Raw genomic sequence first — 15247 nt, forward strand, 5'->3', positions numbered from 1 at the left:
GAGAAGTGTGGCATGTTTGCCTCTGTCTGAGCCTGCAGTCCCCCAGAGGGGGCTGGACACGCTGCTATGCGTTCCGTGGGTGCCTGATCAACATGGGCTGGCTGGCTGACCAGCCCAGATGTGAGAACAAAGTGTGCCTCTCTCTGAGTTGGGGGAGATGGACCTACCGAACCATTTCTTGTAATTTAGGGCGAGCAGTCCCAAGTCGGCTTGACTATAGGCTTTGAGAAGCAGGAGGGCTACAGGCGCAGAGCGGGAAGGAGGTGGGTGATTGGAACAGTAAGAGGCCAAGCAAGAGGCTGCGGGGGGCACAGAACGTATTTACTGTACTCAGGGCATGGAATAAACAGAGGAGAAGTATGCCAATCACTGCCTAATGAATTCGCTTCTGGCTGCCAAAGTAGGAGCCGAAGAACAATGAACAATCCGAGCGGCTTCTGTTTCCACAATGCAGCCTTGTCAATGTCCATGGGCAGAAAATTCTGCCTACCATGCACTGGGGCATTTTTCTTTCTGGGCTGTGCTCTCGATCTGGGCAGTGAATTGTGTACCTAAGAAACATTTCATTCGGGGGCCAGGCAAATGAACATTTGAACTGTCTATCCTGCTGAGTCCTTGGGGACGAGAGGATTTCTTTTTCTGGAAACCATTTTCTGAAGTAGCAGCAAGGGCTCAAGAAGGCAATGGTGGTCTGGTTAGCTGGATATGGACACAGCAAAAGTGTTTCGAGAATCTCCTTGCCCACAAAACTGCCTTGTGGGCACAGCTTGGCCGTCATCATTCTGCCTTTGGATCTTCAGTCATTATTTGTCAGTTGCCCTGACGAGTCATGTCCGTATCTCCCATAAATGAGTTCTGGCAAGTACTAAAGAAGATCATGGTAATACAAGTCATGCCATCCATTTCTGTGGATGATTAGGCACCAGGAGGCCTGCATGAGTTGTCCCTAAACTAGCAGCTTGAGAAGTCCAGGAATACTGACTTATTTCAGACAAGGCTTCAAGGCTTCGATTCAAAATAAATGGTCTCATATGCAGTGCACAAGGGTTAGGAAGTAATCACATGGACCCTTTAGTCAACAGTCTCCCCCATTTTCAAAAAAAAAATTTTTTTTACATAAAGAATTTATTCTTGTCTTTAGAATTAAGTTAGGCTAGCTTAATTACTCCAAAAAAGTTAACAAGAATAAAGGAAGCATCATGTTTAATCTTATCACCCAGAGATAACTTCTGTTAACATACAGATGAACTTCTGTATCCAGTTTTTCTGTTTAGCTCTATACAGTTTAACAAGTCCTTTATCTGTTCTACCATCAAAATATCTAAGAGCTGACTACTTTTCACTTCCTCCCACTACCACCTTAAGTAAGCCCCCATTTTATTTTTTTTTTTTTTTACAACTAGATTGTATCATAGAGAAGGCAATGGCAACCCACTCCGGTACTCTTGCCTGGAAAATCCCATGGATGGAGGAGCCTGGTAGGCTGCAGCCCATGGGGTCGCGAAGAGTCGAACACGACTGAGTGACTTCACTTTCACTTTTCACTTTCATACACTGGAGAAGGAAATGGCAACCCACTCCAGCGTTCTTGCCTGGAGAATCCCAGGGACAGGGATTCTGGTGGGCTGCCGTCTATGGGGTCGCACAGAGTCGGACACAACTGAAGCAACTTAGCAGCAGCAGCAGGTTGTACCATAAATACCATTCTTTTATCTTTGAACAATATACATATATAAAAGCCAACATTTTGAACTCCACAATTTTTTCATTGCTATACCTCTATTACTTAAAAGTAAAAGCTCATATATTCCCAATACATGTAAATTTAGGTTAAAGCACTAGATAGATAGTAAATACAAGGTTAATTTCGTTGTTTTTAAATAAATGCAGAGGGGTCAGTATTTTTTTCCTGTGCCTGGTGAAGCACCTTATATGCCCCTCTGTGGTAAACATGGCTCTGTGCTCGCATGTTCTACTCAAGGGTGTTCCACTGGGTAAAGATAATTTGAGGCAATGGAAGAGAAATATGAATGTGCTATTCTCTGATTTGTGTCATGACAATTTAGTTTTAACCTTAAATGCATTTCTGAGTTTCCTCTCGTTTGTAAAATGTCCTGGTGTGGAATTCCAGTTTCATTTCCCTTATAGCACTTGTCTGTAGTGAGTGGCAACTAATTATTAACAAAAGGTTAAGCATCTGGAGAAAACTAATTCAAAAAGATACACACACCCCAATGTTCACAGAGGCACTATTCTCAATAGCCAGGATACAGAAGCAACCTAAGTCTCCATCAACAGATGAATGGATAAAGAAGATACAGTATTTATGTGTGTGTATCATATCTTCTCTACCATATGTATATATGTATACAATGGAATATTACTCAGCCATAAAAAAGAATAATGCCATTTGTAGCAATGTGGATGGACCTAGAGATGATCATACTCAGTGAAGTAAGTCAAAAACAAATATCATATGACATCACTCATATGTGGAATCTAAAACATGATACAAATGAACTTATTTACAAAACAGAAATACAGACATAGAAAACAAACTGTGATGTTTGTTTGGTGATGGTCACCAAAGGGGTAAGGGGATATAGGATTAGCACCTACACACTACTGTATATAAAGAAGATAACAAGATCCTGCTGTATAGCAGAGGGAACTATATTCAGGGAACTATAATAACCTATAATGGAGAAGAATATGAAAAAAAATATATATGTATAACTGAATCACTTTGCCATATACCTGAAACTAACACAACACTGTAAATCAACTATTATTTCAATAAAAATAAACAAACAAATAAATGAAACTAAAGGGTGACATCACTTCATTTGGTCTCGCTGCTAAAGCAGAAAGTCACAGATAGGCTTAAGGATAGAACTTCTCTGAGCTCAAAAAGATACACTAATTTTTCCAATTATGGAGAAGGGAGTTCCAAGGAATGGTCTTTGGCAAACAGAAAATACGTTTAGTCTTCCATCCTAAGTACAGAATGAAATAATCAGGGAAGGTGCATGTGACCATGTATCCATTTATTAAGCACTTTGTCATGTAGAAGGTTTGTTGTCAAATTTAACAAGTCACAATCATTGCCCTTAAAATGCTTACAAGATCATGAAGGAAACAGACACGTAAACAAATCAATGTAATACCATGTGATCTGATGGGTAAGAGAGACAGAACCTATGTAGGACGATACCACAAAAGAGAGAAAAATGAAACTGTCTACACAGAGAAGAAGAAAAGGCCTTTGAGAGGAACACTGAAGCAACAGTAGGGGCTAGTTAGGCAGAAAAGGTGAGGAAGGGAGTAGGAACAGAATATGCAAAGGTGGAACACTATGAAAGACTGTGGCAAGTTTGAAGGGACATGAATTAATTGGCAGGATGGTGGTAAAAAGCATATATGGGAATAAGAAGGTTGAGCACTGAAGAATTGATGCTTTCAAGCTATGGTGCTGGAGAAGACTCTTGAGAGTCCCTTGGACAGCAAGATGATCAAACCAGTCAATTCTAAAGGAAATCAACCCTGAATACTTGTTGGAAGGACTGATGCTGAAGCTGAAGCTCCAATACTTTGGCCACCTAATGTGAAGATCTGACTCATTGGAAAAGACCCTCATGTTGGGAAAGATTGAGGGCAGGAGAAGAGGATGACAGAGGATTAGATGGTTGGATGGCATCAATGACTCAATGGACACAAGTTTCAGCAAACTCCAGGAGATAGTGAAGAACAGGGAAGCTTGGTGTGCTGCAGTTCATGGGATCGCAAAAAGTCAGACACAACTTAGCAACTGACAACAACATTAGGAAATGTGGCCAGAAGGACTTAGCAACTGACAACAACATTAGGAAATGTGGCCAGAAATAAAGATATAAGCCAACAAAGACTTGTAAAAGATATATCTTCTATCCTCTGTATCATTGATCAAATCCATTCTTGAGACCTTTAACAAAATTCCCAGGGTAGCCAGGGGAATGAAATAGTTACCCAAATCACTAAAGGTTGAACACTGTAAGCCCCATAAGAGGAAACCAAAAGGCCCTGTGGGCTCAGACTAAGGGGGAGGGAACACTGTAGACATCATTTCTCCCTTTAGTGACCACAAGTTAAACTCTGGTGTGGTCTTCTGCTGGTGTGTGTGTGCACGTGTGCTCAGCTATGTCTGACCCCACAGACTGTAGCCTGCCAGGCTCATCTGTCCACAGGAATTCCCAGGCAAGAAAACTGGAGTGGGTTGCCATGCCCCCCGCCAAGGGATCTTCCCAATCCAGGCATCGAACCCACATCTCCTGCATTGGCAAGCAGATTCTTTACCACTGCGCCATGGAGGGCTCTGTGATCTCCCATTGCTAAACTCCTGGCAGACACTGGGGGTGGGGGTTGGGCAGAGAGGGCTTGCCTGTGACGCTTCCAAAGCTGAGGCACCATTTTGAGTCTCTCTTTTCATTAGCAGGTCTGGGCAAGAATTTTGCAGGGGAGGTAAGTGCAGCTGATGCATGGGGTAACTGCAAGCTTTTGCTTGTAGGACAGAGGCTTTGAACAACTCAAGGCTGGACATGATGATCATGCCCTCCCTGTAGTCCTGCTCTCAGTCGGCATTTAGCCAATTTATTCTCAGGGGTCAACCAGACCGCCACAAGCAACTTTAACTCTTGTGACTTCACTTGGAAGGTCCTCTAATGAAACTTCCAATGAGCATACTCTGGAACATTTTGATCAGGGGTCAGTGAACTCTTTTTGGTAAAGAGCCAGACAGTAAATATTTTAGGCTTTGTGGGCCACGTGCAGTCAGTTGCCATGACTCAGCTTTGCCACTGTAGTACAAAAACAGCCATGGATAATATAAAAAGGAAGGGGCATGGCCATGCTACAATAAGCCTTTATTTATGGACACAAATTTGGAGTTCATGTAATTTGTACCTATCATGAAATATTATTCTTTTTCTTTACACCATTTCAAAATACAAAAATCCTTCTTAACCTGTGAGCCACTGAAAAACTGGTGGCAGGCCAGATTTGGTCTGCGGGTGTCACTGGGGAAAGGGTTCTGTCTCCAGGACAGCTCAGGGAACACTCACTGTGTTGCTATAGTAAAACTAGACAAAACGCTATGAAATCTGGCTAATCAGACAAACTAGATGGCAAAAGTTTATCACACAATTACCACCCAAATTTGATCCCTCTGTGTGAGTTTGTATAAGGCGGTTCTTTTCATCCACAGATCTCAGAGTGCATTTCATTTGTCTTATGGTTAGAGGAATATTCCTAGGTAGCATACTCATATGGTAGAATCATATGCTGGGGGTGTTTCTTCTTTTGATAACTCTTTGTTACAAACTAAATCATAGCTTCATACATTCATTTCCCCCAGTGATTATTCATGTTGAACAAAAATTCACACAACCACATGAGAGGAAGTTATACAGCAGATCAAAGAGTTGGTTAGGAATGCCATGTTGCGTTCTTTCCTGGATGCAAACTGGCTACAGGACCACTTTCCATTTTATAGGTTGCATCTGCAACAAAAGGGTCTGCTGCTTTCAATCCATTTGAAGGAAACACCATATCAATTTGCTGAAACATGGCGCTTTTGATCAAAGGAGACCCAGAGCAGGCTCCCACACACTCCCTGTCTCTTATCCTCTCTGATAACCACTCAGCTTCTAGGAGAAACACATGACAACAATAAATGAGTCGTGGTTACTGTTTTCCCTGAAACGTTACATCATCATTTTGGTGAGAAAAGCACTCTTCTTTACTTGCCAAGCAAATATTTTCTTTGGGGGGTTTTTCTCATAATGGGAGAGATCTTCATTTGAGAGTGTCTACTGGGGCATCTTGGCTGATGCTCTGCTTTCATTATAGCTTCTAAATATACCCACATAATCACAACAGCCCAAGGTGGGAGGGTCAATAAGCTCCTTGCTATGATCCTGCCCCACAGTAAGGCTGTGACTTACCTGAAAGTGTAATTTCCACCGAACATAATAATAATCTAGTCCTTTTTTTTTCCACTTTGTTTTAAGATTTCTCAACTTGTGTTGAAACATGCTGTTTTCATTTCCCTGGAGGGGAATAATATTCCTTTGGCAAAATTCTTAGGTCAAGCTCATGTGTATTTTGGAATGGACCAAAAGCTGGGGAAAAAAAAGAACAGCTATCATCTGGAGGGAAAAATCATAGCCCACTAGGAACCAACCTTTCTGGAAAGGATTTCCCAGACTGTACACTGAAGATTTCTAGTACCCTGGGATGTTATGAAGTGTTCCACAGTTCAATATCTGAAAAACAATTTATATGTATCTCCATCATGGAAATTAGTCTCAGAAGATTAGCAACAAAGCAATCTTTTGTAAAAAGCTCAGTGTTCCAGACATTTCTAGGACCTCAAAATCTCCATTTTCCCCTAAGGAACATCTGTCAATATCTTGAGATACTAGTGTCTGGTTGATAGGATAGAAATGTTGGGATACAATGAGTGTTTTTTCTTTTTAAAATCTTAAATATGGTGCATTATGAACAAGAGTTAAAAATAGATATAGCTAGAAGGTAGGTAGTTCATCATTTTAAAAAATAAGTAAGAAAAATGAGACCTCTGTATGACTGGAAAAGGACAGAACCAATCACCGTGACTCATGTACTCTGAGGTTTCAGGTGCCACCCCCTAAATGAAAGGTGTTACTGGTATGAAACCATATCCAGTACAGAGAGGAAAAGAACAAACAGAACTGGCTAATTGGAAAATACAAAGCAGACCTAGGCATTACCCCTCACGCTTCTCAAAGCTTTTTAAATACCACAATTAAAATACATGACTAAATAATAGATTGAACCATATGAAATCACCAGTTTTGTAGGTAGGGAATGGTCCCATGTTGGCAATTTCACGTAGTTCACTCTAACAAAGGAGTTACATGGAAAAAGGTAAAAGATAATGGTTGTCTAGCATTTTAAAAATTAAACCAGAGAAACTGTGATGATTCAGCTAATTAATCTGATTGTACCAGTGGGAACAAAAAATAAGGAACATTTATTCCAGATGATGGAGTCAACTGTTGAGCAGACGTGTTTTTATTTGTAGGAAAAGTCTGGATTTTGTCTTAAGGGTATGTAACACACAGGCTCAGTGATTTTTTACCAAAAGCTGAGCTCAGTCTATAAAAGTCTACTGGTCTTAGGATTTGTTAGAATTGTATATTTTAGAATCTTCTCTCCTTCAGGGTCAACAAGGGTTAAAGTCATCTTAAATAACCCAACAAATCTTCTCTTCCTTCTGCTGAGTGGATCAACATGCCTCAGTTGACATGAGGTGACTATCATGTTGTCTTCCAACAAAGACTGTAGTCAGTATAAATTTACAAATATCTCTCAGGAGCAAACTGCCTAATATTAAGATTCTTTTAATGTAAATGGAAAATTACACTTGACAGAAAAGAATTTTCAAACAACCCATCCTCTGAGGAGCTACTTTTATCTCCTGCTGCTGTTGTTTTAAATGATTCAAATACAAACGGATGATATTAATACACTGAAAAATCCCAATGCTCCTACATGTACATCCCATGCAACAAGGCTGGTTTGCAAATCAGCATACCTAGACTTAACACATCAATCTGTATTTATGATTCTCGAGGGAAAAGTCGTCCACAGTGAATTATTTTTATTGTTAAAAAGTATCTTCAATCTGTGGGTCAGAACATTGCACCACTTTCCTACCCAGCTGCAAGTCATATTCAAGAATCCAAAGGAATGTCCTAAGTTTGTTCCAAAAATGTCCAGATGGGCTCACTCGCATACCACGCCAAAAAACCCCGACAGCCAGGCGTACACAGCCTGATCAGCCCACCACGTTCACACTCCACAAGGGGCAGGCATGCTCCTCCTTCCTCCAGCAGGGGCCCCTGCGACACATACATGCACAACTGCCGCAGATCTCAGGATTATGAAAGTCTTCCTTGCAGTCTACTTAACTGCTCTTCTTTATGTTACCATGAGTTAACTTTCCCATTGAAATTGATTAGCAGTATGTATTACTGTCAATTGCAGAGCATGGCCACTACAAACTAGTTGGTGCTACCACAGCGGGTTAGAATCACTGCTGTCCAGGAGGAGAAGGAGCTACTTGTCTTAGTCTCTGCTGCCTTACAGGGGGCAAGTGTGCGATTTCCTCTAGGGAAGGATTTCTAATTTCAGCACTAAGGACATGTGGGGCTGGATCATTCTTTGCAGTGGGCACTGTCCTGTGCTCTATAGGATGTTTAGCAGCATCCCTGGTCTCTACCCACTAGATGCCAGTAGTGCCATCCAGATGGGCAACAAAAAATGTCTGCAGACACTGACAATGGGCCCCTTGAGAGCAAATCACCCCCCAGAGAAGCATTGCTTCAGACTTTCTAAAATTCTGAGGATATTTGAGGATGCCCTTATAACTGCCTTTGTGTTCTCTTAGGAATTTGCAGCTCAAAGTGGCGCTCTTGGACCAGCAGCATCTGGAAACCTGTTGGCAATGCAGACTCAGGCCCCACCCCCTACCTGCACTTTAACAAGACCCACGGGTGATGCGATGCACAGTAAAGTCTGAGAAAGCCCTACCCTTTAATATCTTAGGTTGGAATCTATCATTTAGTATCTTCAAAGAAGATGACTCGTTAACTAAAGGTGCTAAATATAGGCTGATGAGCCAGAATCATTTATTATTCAACAGCTGATTTCTTCCCTTTTGTTTTTGGCCCCATACATGCTTTTTCAATACTGTAAAGTAATTAACCTCCAATTAAAATAAATTTATATTTTTTAAAAAATGAAAAAAAATAAAGAAAATTAAGCAAATTAAAAAAAAAAAATTGTTCTCTATACAGAGACACCCAGAGTGCTGGGAATTGGGCACCTGCTCTTACGCCCCACTTTCTTGCTGGGACCGTGCTCTGTTAGTCAACCCAGTGTACTTCCTGCCAGGCTCATTCAACGCAGCCCCAACAAGTTGTCAACCCCCACCAATTCAAGGATACCATTCTCAGGTAGTCTGACAGTAATTTTAAAGGCACATGAGTTTAAGATAATTGAGGATCCAGGATCTGCATTTTCAACAGGGGCAGTATTACCCCCAATACGATGAAAACGGGTTCTTGAGGGGCAAAAGGAAACCTTACTCTTCTTACATAAAAAGCACAAAAAGACACCCAGTCCATAAACATACAGATGGTGTATTTGAAATATCTAAAATGTCCTCTTGGGGTGGAAGGAATGTCTTCTTTTGAGGGAAAAATGTCTTCTTTGGGTGGAAAATGTCTAAAAAGCAATAATAAAATAAGACGTTGAGAAACAATGATTTTTTGAAAAAATGGTCTCTTGAAAGATAAAGTCTTCTAAGACCCCGATGTACCCTTGGGTAAAGCTCACGAATCCTGTGTTTGTGTCAGCAGACAGAAACACACAAGCAAGAATGGGAAAGCCCACAGACAGGGAGAGAGAACCGTCTGGAGCTCTGAGTCCCACCTGGTCACCTCCCCACTACAGGAGTCCCCCTCCCCCTCCAAGCCTCAAACCCTCACCACCATGTACCTTTTCAGGAGGATGAGATGCAGGGACTACTGAAGGCATTCAACATGACCTGGCATAAGGTAAGTTCAAGGGCAAGGTTAACTTTCTCTTTTCCTCTTAAATAGCCTCTCTAGCCGTATGATTTTGCAACTTTTTAAAAAAATATAACTGATCTACAATGCTGTGTTAAGTTGCAGATATACAGCAAAGTGACTTGGTTAGGAACCCTACTCTTTAATACCCTAGGCTAGAATCTATTATCTAGTATCATATATATACATATATATATATATATAAAATTATTATTTTCCATCATAGGCTATTACAAGGTACTGAATATAATTCCACATGCTATACAGTAAATCCTTGCTTATTTTATGTAAGGACTTTTAAAATGTCATTAATTTTGAGGGTTTTTTGGCAAATGAATCTATTCCTTGTTTGGATTCTGAATAAATCATAAACAGGACTTTAGTACATCCTATTATTGAGCATTTTCACTCCCCAAATACTGTATTCAACAGGGTGAAGTTAGATGTAAGGTTTAGGGCTATAATGCCACACAGGTGATCCTAAAAATATCCTTCTTTACAAAAATGCACAATAAAAAAGCATATGTCTTATGGGGAAAAATGAGGTTCAGGACACGATACTCAAAAACTTCATCAGTGCCACACATTATAAAAAAGAAACCTAATAAAAATGATAACATTTTATATAAGTGAAACAATTAAGAAATATATAAATATAACCATCAATATTTTCCTTTCCCTTGAAGGAAGACCTGAAGGGTGCTTTGGGGTGGCTGACAGGTACTACAGCTTATGAGTTACTGTGAAGAGGAAGACCTCAAACTGGGGGGCGAGGGGCATTGCAGCCCAAGTTGGGGGGATGCACCTCCTAATGTGGGTCAGCTCGGAGATGCAGGAGGTGTGAGAGCTGGTGTGTTCTGTCTCTGCTCAGCTCAGTTGGGTGTAGTGCTCTGCTTTCACCAAATGTTTCATGAGGAGAAAATGGCATGTAAGGAAATGTGAAATTCCCATTAAGCTCATGCAGTTCCCTACTGTATCAATTCCATTGGAACACATGTATGATTTCAAAACGGAGCTAGGACAAAACTGACTGTGTTAAGCCAGATGGCTTCATTTTTTCATCTTGGGTGTTCTGCAAAAAAGAAAGACTCCTTTTTCTGATGGATGTTTTAATTCAGAATCAAATCCATCAGCTGTAGTCTTAAGTCTTGAGATATGTCTAGCCCATGTTGCCATACAACAATGCTTTCAAGGAACAGTATTTCATGCCATTCCTGAGTTGCCGCAGAGTTCAAGAACTCACAAAAGTAACACAACGTGATGAACATGAGAGGCAGCTGTGGAGGGGATTCTAGACTCACAGAGAGGGGTCTACATGCAAACCCCTGTCTGCCTTGCAATGTCCCTTCACCTCTCTGAGCCTCGATACCAAATCTCTCAACCCAGGTTGCTCTGAGGATGAGATGAGATAATACATGTTGAAATTACCTGGGCCAGTGCTTGAAAAATATCAGCTGAATGTAAATCTGGACACGGACTGACTGATAATCATGAAGAAAGTTTAACTTTGTCCCTCTACAAAGTAAGGAGCACCATATCAAAAACATTCTTTATTTTACTGCCTTGGCACAAAACGGTCATTGAAGTGGCTATAAAAATGCAGATAAAATAGAAAATAAACATGTGAAAGACTAAGGCAGTTTACAGACACAGGAAGACGTGGGGGAAAGCAGTCACCTCTACCAACCCAGAGAGAATTTCATTTCCTCCTTCAGGGTTTTATTAGCTTTCGTCTCCCTGGTCTCTTGTCTCACAGTCTGGAATGTCCCACTTCCTCGTCTAAAAAAGAAGGTTCAATCTCCTGAGTCTACAAAAATTACTCTTGCTCAATCCATTCCTCCTGTCGGAGTGTTGGAAGGAACTTCAGAGTCATGTGATGTGGTTTCATTCTTCCCCAAGACCTGCCAGGAATGAAGAGCTCTTGTTCCCAAAGCCCAGCCAGCCAGACAAGGTCATGCTGCCAAATCCCACGAGTTCTCTTGTTTGTTTTAGGAACTCCACGTTCAAATCTCCTTCAACAGAGAACACACACGTGAACCTGAAGATGGACATAGACTGCAAGAATGGAGCTGTGAACTCGGTGAATTTTCCTTCCTGTTACTCTCTGCTCTTAATGCGTGCATGCTCAGTTACATCTGACTCTTTGTGACCCCATGGACTTTAGCCCACCAGGCTTCTCTGTCCATGGGATTCTCCAGACAAGAATACTGGATTGGGTTTCCTCCTCCAGGGGATCTTTCTGACCCAGGGATAGAACCCAAGTCTCCTGCATCTCCTGCACTGGCAGAAAAACAACTCTACCACTGAGTCAAAGGTCCATACAGTCAAAGCTATAGTTTTCCACATCATATGTACAGATATAAGAGCTGGGCCATACAAGGCTGAGGACCGAAGAATGGATGCTTTCAAACTGTGGTGCTGGAAAAGTTTCTTGAGAGTCCCTTGAACTGCAAGGAGATCAAATCAGTCAAATCCTAAAGGAAATCAAACCTTTGGAAGGACTGATTCATTGGAAGGACTGATGCTGAAGCTGAAGCCCCAATACTTTGCCCATCTTATGCAAAGAGTGGACTCATTGGAAAAGACCCTGATGCTGGAAAAGAGTGAGGGCAAGAGGAGAAAGGGGCGACAGAGGATGAGTTGGTTGGATGGCATCATCGACTGAATGTACATGAATTTCAGCAAACTCCAGGAAACAGTGGAGGACATAGGAGCCTAGCATGCTATATAGTCCATGGGGTCAGACATGAATTAGTGACTGAACAACAACTCCTCTCTGCTCAACCTGGTCCTGAAACTTAGATCCTAGGGAACTTTCCCAACAAAGAAAGAGATGCTTTGAAGGCTGAAGTTGGCCTGCTGATTTTCTTTTTCATTACACATTAATTAAATTACCTCCAATTTTAAGTTTTATTTTTAAAAAAGAATTGCTTACCATCACGTAGGAGGAAAGGTGACAATATAAGGTTACCCGAGAAATGTAAACTTCTAGTATCAAGACTCATCATTTGTTGGTCTGAATTCAGAATTCCTATACAATCTTTGGGCTACTAGTGGAGAGAGAAAATTAGGAGACTGTGTAATGGGTATGGTTTCCATATTTGGTCCGCCATCAGTTATGCAGAATCTCCTTTAACATCTCTGTGGCAGTAGAAATACAAATAGGATCCTGTTTGCTAAGGTCTTTATTCCTATCTGGCAAGAGGTGCCCTCAAAAACAAGTGGGAAATACTACAGGCCCAAACACAGGAATGTTCTCTCTCTCTTAATTTGTTATTAAAGGTGATTCCATAAAGGTGGATTGAATTTACTGGGTATTTGTGTTGATTACCTCACTTGATCATCCCTCATTTGATCACAGACAATGGCTTGCCCATCAAGTGATTTCTCTACACCATCTCATCTACTCCTTGGGGAGGGTATTACTCCTTTTTCAACAAGGTCATGCAAGCACACAGAGGTTAAGCAGCTTGGCCGAGATCATGAGATAAGACAGTGGAAGTCACTGAGCTGACACCCGGGCCTCTGCTAACACCTTCTACTCAGCCACAACAGCCCCCACCGAAGGAGCGGCCCAAAGGCCAGCAGAAAATCACTGAGGAGGAGGTCAGGCCTCTGTCTCCCACCCCAGTCAGGACTAATGACTCACACTCACAACCAAAGGCCAGTCCAATCACAGAGAAGCCTGTCTATTCTTGTCCCAATGGCCTGGACAATCCCAATGACAGTGACTGGTGCCCTCCAAGTGCTTGAGCTGTGGTACCAAGGGGTGAACTGCAGGAGGCCTGTGTGACCCAGTTCCAAACAGAAGGTACTAAAGTTCAGGTTCCATCAAGATGGAAGAGGGCTCAAGTAAGAGTACTCTGTTGGCTATGAAGGGCTACATCGATAGTCAACTCCACCAAGAGACTGTGGAACCATCCCAGGGTTCTCCAGGGCAGGGCAGTAGGTCATAGAAATGACCACAACCAGACGTGGATGTCAGGGTCAAAGCTTTATATGTAATCATATAATATGCAACTATATATACATGTATTAATATGTATGTTCTTTATTAATGCTGTTGAGGATACAGTACACAATATCAAAGTCATGATGAGTATAATGATATTTGGAGATTCCTGAAACAACTGCAATGAGAAATGGATACAGGCCAACCTTGGAGATACTGCAGATTTTGTTCCAGACCACAGTGATGAAGCAAACACTGCCAGAAAGCATTACACAAAGTTTCTGATTTTCCAGTGCATATAAAAGTTTTACATCATACCAGCCTATTAAGTGTGCAATAATAGCATTATGCCCTCCTCCAAAAGTACATACCTTATTTATAAAAAAAAAAAAAAAAAAAACCTGCTGTTGAAAAAAATGGCACCAACAGACTTGCTTGACACAGGGCTCTCACAAGCCTTCATTTTGTCACAACCACAATACCTGGGAAGTGCAATTAAACGAAGTGCAATAAAACAGAGTGTGCAGGTCTATCCATGATGTCTATTCACGGCAAAGTCACAGGCCTGCTAAAGCGTTGCCCCCACTCATACAAGAGCAGGCGCTCAGTTTCTGTCGGAGGTTAGTGAATACAGGGGCGTATTTTTTTCCTACCCCAGTGCCCTCTGAGTTCTAGCCCACAGAGCCCTTGAGAAGCCCTTGCTCTAGACTGGAGCGCAGCAAGTTATGGCATGAAGGCCGAAGCTGACCTGCTGCCTGTTCATGTTAATCCAGTTTTACTGGCACAAGGCCACCCCCACTGTAGTGGCACAGGTGGGTCATTGTGACCAAGCCTGACTACCTGGCTCTTTACAGAAGGAGTCAGCTGAGCCCAGTGTTAGACAGACTCAGCGAGTCTGGGGCCAGCCAGGGCTCAGGTCTGATGCTGGGAGTGACAGAGAGGGCAGCGGGTCCCAAGCAGATGCTCACAGCTTGGCCAGTGGAGCGCCTGATGCTGCGCCCATCCTCCGAGCCTCCTGAACTCTCTGAACCTCGAGAGAGCCAAAACTCACTGCACAGGAAGTCTGTCTCTGGGCCTGAGAAAGAGCAAGGCCAGAACAGACTTTCTGCCGACCGGGCCTGCTTCTGCCTTTGAGACTCTGTGATGATCCTCCAAGGACGTGCCATGGCCTTCATAGACCCCCTCGTCCTGCACGCAATTGTGGCTCTATTCAGAGTTTGTATTCGTCCTTTACTGTTTCTTAGACCAAGGAGCTCCAGCTCCTTACTTAAGTAATATGACGATAAAACCACCTTTTGAAGTGGGCCCCCTTGCAAAATGCAAGAACTCGCTCATGGGACTGAGAAACACAATGATAAATGTACTGCATATGCATAAGCCATCTGGAAAACATGGAAATGAGCGTTTCCAAGAAAGAGTTTTCTAGGCCGGCTAGCCACTCTGCCTCTTTCACGTGGCTCTGGGTCATTACATTTTTGCACACCAGCCATATATGTGTTTTGCGATAAGAAGAGCACCCCTATAAGATGGATCAAGGTGCTACCTTACCACCTGCCTTCCCAGTTCTCACTGCTATATACCATGTGGACTTGTTCCTCTCCTGTTGTAAGCTTCAAAACCTCTATGTGATCTCGGATAGGAGAAG

The 15247-nt window shown here is 42.2% G+C and overlaps 1 protein-coding gene and 1 long non-coding RNA gene across 3 annotated transcripts in view; both read right to left on the minus strand.

Moving 5' to 3' along the window:
* Positions 1-15247, minus strand: part of GPM6B (glycoprotein M6B) — a 158513-nt gene that overhangs the window by 111037 nt on the left and 32229 nt on the right. The gene's annotated exons all lie outside the window — the stretch shown is intronic.
* LOC123331993 lies at positions 4884-12161 on the minus strand. The gene is made up of 2 exons (XR_006548799.1): positions 5979-12161; positions 4884-5681 (listed from the first exon to the last, which is right to left on the minus strand). It is a non-coding gene; the product is annotated as an uncharacterized LOC123331993 (long non-coding RNA).

The sequence above is a fragment of the Bubalus bubalis genome, chromosome X, assembly GCF_019923935.1.
Source record: "Bubalus bubalis isolate 160015118507 breed Murrah chromosome X, NDDB_SH_1, whole genome shotgun sequence".
Classification (NCBI taxonomy): Eukaryota; Metazoa; Chordata; class Mammalia; order Artiodactyla; family Bovidae; genus Bubalus; species Bubalus bubalis.